Source organism: Octopus sinensis, linkage group LG12 (genome assembly GCF_006345805.1).
Source record: "Octopus sinensis linkage group LG12, ASM634580v1, whole genome shotgun sequence".
NCBI lineage: Eukaryota > Metazoa > Mollusca > Cephalopoda > Octopoda > Octopodidae > Octopus > Octopus sinensis.
The window spans coordinates 98,366-106,264 of NC_043008.1; the positions used below are offsets into that span (position 1 = coordinate 98,366).

The 7,899-nt window shown below is 37.7% G+C and overlaps 1 long non-coding RNA gene across 1 annotated transcript in view; it reads left to right on the forward strand.

Annotated features, from left to right (window-relative positions):
• The window catches only part of LOC118765502, a 68,256-nt gene extending 60,602 nt beyond the window's left edge, over nt 1-7,654 (forward strand). Inside the window, exons 2-3 of the long non-coding RNA XR_005001363.1 lie at nt 4,517-4,716; nt 7,594-7,654. This is a non-coding gene — a long non-coding RNA (uncharacterized LOC118765502). The remainder of the gene's footprint in view (nt 1-4,516; nt 4,717-7,593) is intronic.
• Nucleotides 7,655-7,899: the final 245 nt, after the last annotated feature.

Consider the following 7,899-nt stretch of genomic DNA (forward strand, 5'->3'; position numbering starts at 1 on the left):
TCCACTTTGTTCAAAACGTTTTTGAAATTTGTCAAAATAGAAGCGCAGGCGTGGCTGTGTGGTAAAAACTTTGCTTCTCAACCATGTGGTGTTGGGTTCAGTTTCATTGCGTGACACTTTCGCTAAGTGTTTTCTACCATAGAGCCGGGCCGATCAAAACCTTGTGAGAGGATTTGGTAGAAGGGAAACTGAAAGAAGGCGGCGAGCTGGCAGAAACGTTAGCACGCCGAGCGAAATGCGTAGCTGTATTTCGTCTGCCGTTACGTTCTGAGTTCAAATTCCGCCGAGGTCGACTTTGCCTTTCATCCTTTCGAGGTCGATAAATTAAGTACCAGTTACACACTTGGGTCGATATAATCGACTTAGTCCGTTTGTCTGTTCTTGTTCGTCCTCTCTGTGTTTAGCCCGTTGTGGGTAGTAATGAAATAGGTATTTCGTCTGTCTTTACGTCCTGAGTTCAAATTCCGCCGAGGTTGACTTTGCCTTTCATCCTTTCGGGGTCGATAAATTAAGTACCAGTTACGCACTGGGGTCAATCTAATCGACTCGATCCCTTTGTCTGTACTTGTTTATCCCCCCTATGTTTAGCACCTTGTGGGCATTAGAAAAATAGAAATAGGAAACTGAAAGAAGCTCGTCGTATATATAAATGATTAAAAAATAATAAAACATACGTACATGTTTGTATGTACATGTATACACACACACACACACACACACACACACACACACACACACACACACACACACACCATATGTACATACGTATGTTTATATGTATTTCAGGATAGATTTTTGTGAGTTTGAGTGTGTGTCAACGTGTTCGTACGAATTGATTTTGTAAGTATATAGAGCTACATAAATAAACATAAGAGCAGAGATATGTAAAAGCCTTTCTGCTGCATGTTATGAAGTGCACTCAGTATGTAGGTCACTCGAGAACACACATGCACATGCAGAGTTTCTAATGGAATTCTAAAGACAATCTGTTGCCGACTGCACAACAAACTAACCGCAGTTTTATACTACCTTGGGAAGGTATAATTCAAACAACTGTGCTCTATGTACGTATGTATGTATGTATGTATGTATGTATGTATGTATGTATGTATGTATGTATGTATGTATGTATGTATGTATGTATGTATGTATGTATGTATGCATGTATGTATGCATGTATGTATGCATGTATGTATGTATGTATGTATGTATGTATGTATGTATGCATGTATGTATGTATGTATGTATGTGTGTATGTATGTATGCATGTGTGTATGTATGTATGTATGTATGTATGTATGTATGTATGTGTGTATGTATGTATGTATGTATGTATGTATGTATGTATGTGTGTATGTATGTATGCATGCATGTATGTATGTATGTGTGTGTGTATGTATGTATGTATGTATATATGTATGTATGTATATATGTATGTATACATGTATGTACGTATGTATGTACGTATGTATGTACGTATGTATGTATGCATGTATGTATGTATATACATATTCACATACATACATGTATATATGTATTTATGTATGTATGCATGCATGCATGTATGTATGCATGTATGTGTGTACGTATGTATGTATACATGCATTATGTATGTAGGTATGTATGCATACATATATATATGTATGCATGTATCTTTGTATGTATGTATGTATGTATGTATTTATGTATTTATGTATGCATGTATGCATGTATGTATGTGTGCATGTATGTATGTATGTATGTATGTACATACAAAAAAAGAGAAAAAAATAAAAAAATATGGCCATGAAATTGGTTTTCCCTTATTCGCCAATTAATTACCAATGTCACACACTATATATATATATATATATATATATATATATATATATATAGCAATTAAGGACAACTACTTAATAAGGAAAACTTAACAAGAAATTGTCAGGTGATACAGATCTATATTTTTTAAATGTCTTACTTTGAAAAATTGCATTCGGTGGGATTAGTAATATTTTTGGTAGAAATGACTAATTGTCCCTCTTAGCGTGTGGCATGTATGTATAATGCCATCTGGCATGTATGTATAATGCCCTCTATATATAAATTTATATATATATATATATATATATATATGACATCTGCAACTTAGGAAAGAAACCGTCTATCTGTCCGAATGTTTTAATGTCCTCTATTGCATACACACACACACACATTATTAAGGTGGCTTATATGCAATTTACAACTAAAAGGTACAAATATAGACGTCACTAAGGTGACTAAGGGTGGTAGTCAGCCACCAGCATTGCTAGAAATAAGAGTCAGAGCAACTCTTAGCCACGAAGAAGCACTTATCTAATGACTGACAAGGGAGAGCCAAGCAAGCTAAAACAGAACCAGATCATCGATAAACTGACAAGTTGAGTTAGCTTTCACCCTCAGCAACGAGTGAGCGTTACTGATGAGGGTTAATCAACCGCTCTCTCAACCCCACCACCGGCGAGCATTATCTGCAACAACAACAAGAAGAACAGCTGCAGCAGCAGCAGCAGCAGCAACAGTGGTAATAGTTGTTTCCCTCACTGGCATTGAGTAGATCTAATTCACAATGTCTCTCTTTCGGAAAGCGGTTTCGTGCACACAGCTCTTGTTAGTTCCCACACCAACATCGCTGCGCTTGTCTATAGCAGACAATCCACACGGTATATGGTTGAATACATTGAGAATAAAGACATTGACTTCCAGACAAAATTTTTTTCCCCTTCAAAGGAATTGTATGTCAATGGAATCAGTGGGAAAAGATCAGATGGTAGACAGAAACAATTGAATTGGGAGAAAAAATTATTTAACACACCTGAAATGTCAACACAACCGATTCTTACTTTTCTAAAGGACATTTATTGAAGTCTTCTTCTTCTTCTTCTTCTTCTTCTTCTTCTTCTTCTTCTTCTTCTTCTTCTTCTTCTCCTCCTCCTTCTTCTTCCCCTCCTCCTCCTCCTCCTCCTCCTTTTTCTTCTCTTCTTCTTCTCTTCTTCTTCTTCTTCTTCTTCTTCTTCTCCTCCTCCTCCTCCTCTTCTTCCTCCTCCCTCCTCCTCCTCCTCCTCCTTCTACCTTCTTCTTCTCTTCTTCTTCTCTCTTCTTCTTCTTCTTCTTCTCCTCCTCCTTCTTCTTCCCCTCCTCCTCCTCCTCCTCCTCCTTTTTCTTCTTCTTCTTCTTCTTCTTCTTTCTTCTTCTCTTCTTCTTCTCCTCCTCCTCCTCCTTCTTCTCCCCTCCTCCTCCTCCTCCTCCTCCTCCTTCTACCTTCTTCTTCTTCTTCTTCTTCTTCTTCTTCTTTATTATTCAAAAAAAATAATAAAAACAAACAACCAATGAAGAGACGAAAGTAACCTTAAGCTGATACAATTTAATTTTATTAGACATTTCTGTTTATTTAGAAACTTACAATGAAGAGGTCATTTCACAGACGCTAAACTATAAATTTCACACCTGAAAGTCGACACCGCTCAGCTAAACGCAGAAAATTTCTGTCTCACTATTGTCTAAAAATACAGTTTTTTCGAATTTCAAACCTCTGTAAAATTTTTCCTCCAATTTTTTTTTGTCCACAACATCATAGTAATTAGACTGGAAAGCTATATTATTATAGCCGATTTTCAGATTTTTTACTGTCTTTTAAGAAATGCATATTTTGCGAATGGAAAAAAAAACCCCAGTAATAAACACGTGTAGAACGAATATATAGTGCGTATGTTTATTTGGCAAGAAGAAACAAACAATCACTACCCCGAAATATAACATGTTTCAACATACGGTTTTACTACCTGGGAATCTTGCAACGAAAAGGCATATACGTACATATATATATTATGTTACAAATGCAGACTTTCGTATATGTGTATTAGCCGAAATTGCAAAGATAATCTGGAACTCGACTGAGGATAGAAAACTCCGAATGACCCGTCCTTGTTTTCTTTGTATCGTCTGTCCGGATGTTTTGTTGTCCCTTTCTTGTATCACCTATCTGGATGTTTTGCGTTCATGTCCCACTTTTGTGTATATATATATATATATATATATATATATTAATATATATATATATATCAGTGTCACTCGATACTGGAAAAAGTATATGTATTTGTGAAGGGAACCGACTTCTCATCGACAACTATGATTGTCACACGCCGATGACGGGTCAATACCCTGAAACTCGAGTCCGTGTGTATCATAAGTTGAAGACGGGAAGGATGGCTTCCCTTCGCAAATACTCATAGGGCACAGAAAGTGTGTCTATAGCCAGCTGGAGGAGGTGTCCTCCTGGGGCTACAAACTACAGTAGCATCCACTCTTAGGGGTTAGCCATATTCAAGTGGCAAATATACGTCACGATGTGTTGCTGCTACTGTTTATAACTCGCTCTGAGATTTATCATTGTTATATATATATATATGTTTAAGTATCTATCTACGTATCTACACACTCACGCCCCCCCCACCAGATATATATATATATATATATATATATATTCTTTTATGCGTTTCAGACGAAAGGTTGTGGCCATGCTGGGAAACCGCCACAGCTAAGAAACAAACAAGTACACGAGAATAAATAGTTGGATGTACACACGTCCGCACACCACACAGAGAGAAACACTTCAACACTTACAAAGTGCGCCATGGACAGAATGACTGTGAAAGGGATAGGACGAGAGAAACGTAAAGGAAAAGGATGAAGACACCGATGGTGAGTGTGTAAGAGAGAAAGGATTAAGAATAAAGGTAAGAGAGAGAGAGAGTGAGAGAGAGGAGGTTTGAAAATATCACGTGGCTGGACCCGCTCATGTCACATGTCTGTCAGTGTGCTTGAATATGTGTGTGTGTGTGTGTGTGTGTGAACGCATGTACGCAATCATGCATGCAGACGAGATGTACATCTTTCAATGACTTTATATTTGCATATCTCAGGAACTGGTCCATCCGCGTGTATGTGCCTAGGTTTAAATACCTCCATCTCTCTCTCTCTCTCTCTCTCTCTCTCTCTCTCTCTCTTTCTCTATCTATCTGTCTGTCTATCTATCTATCTATCTATCTATCTATCTATCTATCTATCTATCTATCTATCTATCTATCTATCTACCTATCTGTCTGTCTATCTGTCTATCTATCTGTCTATCTATCTATATTCATATATACATATATATAGATTAAAATTAATATTTGACATCACTCAAAAATAGTGAGAGAACACAAACAGATATAGTGTGTGTGTATATGTGTATGTGTGTGTGTATAGGCACACACACACACACACACACACACACACACATATATATAAATATATCCTATGAAGAGCAAATGAATAAAAAGAATTTCAGGTATTTCTATGTTAAAACTATAGTTTCTTTCACATAAAGAGAGAAGAGAGAGAGAGAGACCGAGCGAGAGAGAAGGAAATGGTAAAAGGGAGACAAAAACATTGGAGCAAAGCCCCCACCCTTCGCCACCCTTAGGAGCAAACACAACAAGCAGAAGAATTTACAAAAGGAAATAATCACAACCACCCTAAGATGCGGCGATGGAAACACACAAACACATAAACACCCGCCTTGCTCTCCCCTCCCCCCATATACACATACATATTCATAGTCTCTCACGTACACATACACTCACATGTTCGCAAACACAATACGTACTTTAAAGACACAATGTCTCCCACGTGTTTCGTCTTCGAAAGACCCAGGCGAAGACGGTTAAACCCTTTCCACTTACACCCCTTCCCTTTTTTTTTTACAACCCGGACAATAAACAACACACATTCCAGCCCCCTAAAATAAAAAAAAGACAAAAAGAAACAGTATAGGTGGTCTGTCTCGTGAATTTTGGCGGGAAATCTATTTTCTCAGCGCTTTGACCTGGGCCCTTTTGAAAACAAAAACAAAGAAATCAAAAAGAAAAGGGAAGAAGACCCCCCCCAAAAAAAAAACTACAAAGAAAAAAGTTGAAATTACAATATTTTTCTAGGAGTGAGTTAGAAAGGGACAGCTACTAAAGCCAGTGCCCTATTGTTTGCGTTAAAGTATCTGTCTGTCTGTCTGTCTGTCAGCGATGTCGACGGGTTACAAACTAAAAGATTAATGCTGGTATTAAGCGTGAATAACCGAAATCCTGAGATGAATGGAGTGAACAAGACAGCACTCTCTGTCCCCTACTGCAACAACCCGGCTCTTTCCCTACCCCCTACAAACTGACTATTAACTACTTTCCATTGGGTTAAAGTACCTACTTGCTTTTACTCACCCCAGGCTATCTGTAAGTCCTTCTTTACAACTAACCGCTTTATTTTTCTTTGCCCGCCTTGTCTGCGTTTTTCTTTTTCGTTTTGTGCTTTTTCTTCTTTTTACATTTTTTACGTTCTACAATCTATTGCTCGTCTGTCTCAGTATGTATTGAGACACATATACATACATGCACGCACGCACACGTGCACCCCAATCCTACACATACACCCGATACTAACACGTGCGCGTGAACACACGCAGACAAGTATACTCGCACCCCACCATGTATATATATATATATATATATATATATATATATATATGAGTGTGTGTGTGTGTGTGTGTGTGTGTATGTATATACATTTATATGTATATATGCACACGTATGTATGGATAGATATTTATATACACATGTATATATGTCGGTATTCTTTTATTCTTTTCAGCCATGCGGCTGTGACCATGTATATATGTATATGTATATGTATGTGTGTGTGTGTGTCTCTTTATGTCTGTGTTTGTGCATCCACCACGACGTGACAAACAATGATGGTGTGTTTATGTCCTTGTAACTTAGCGGTTCGATAGAATAGGTGTTAAGCTTGTAAAGAATAAGTCTTCGACTAAAAATCCTTTGAGGTTGTGGCACCAACCGTTGCTGGTGTGTCTCTGTAACTTAGCGGTTCAGCAAAAGAGACCTATAGAATAAATACTAGGCTTACAAAGACTAAGCCTTGGGATCGACTAAAGGTGGTGCTCCAGCATGGCTGCAGTCAAATGACTAAAACAAGTAAAAGAATAATATATATATATATATATATATATATATATATAATATATATATACACACACCTATACATACAGACTTATCACACACTTATTATGGAATGGGTTTCACAAAAACCTTATTTCAAATTTACGTTTCTTTTTTCCTTCTTTCTTTTCACCCAGGTTCGTTACAACTTTATTGCTTGTATTTTATTTCATTCTAGTTTTTAGTTTCATTCACTAGTTTCATTCAGTGGACAAAATTCCATTTAGAACTTCTTTTCATTGAGTTCATTCAGTTAAGCTTCAATGAATGACTTATGTATGCATGCATGTATGTATACACTCGTATACATCCATATACATACATATGTCTCCCTTATACATCGAATGGGCCAACAGCTGGGACAAAGGCTCATAGAGGAGTGGTGACATGAAACACCCAAGACTGAGGAAATCAGAATGACCATGGTGGTGCTCCAGCATGGTTGAAACGAGTAAAAGACTTTAAAAAAATACACACACACACACACACACACACAAACATACTAATAATCTTTTCGTTCCTACCCTAGGTAAAAAGCCCGAAATTTTGGGGGAGGGGCCAGTCGATTAGATCGAACCGCCGTACGCCACTGCTACTTAATTTATCGAACCTGAAAGGATGAAAGGTACAGCCTACCACGACGGGATTTGAACTCAGAACGTAATGACAGACGAAATACCACCAAGCATTTCGCCCGACGTGCTAACATTTCTTATTTCTTTATTGCCCACAAGGGGCTAAACATATAGGGGACAAATAAGGACAGACAAAGGGATTAAGTCGATTAAATCGATCCCCGTACGCAACTGATACTTGATTTATCGACTTCTGAAAG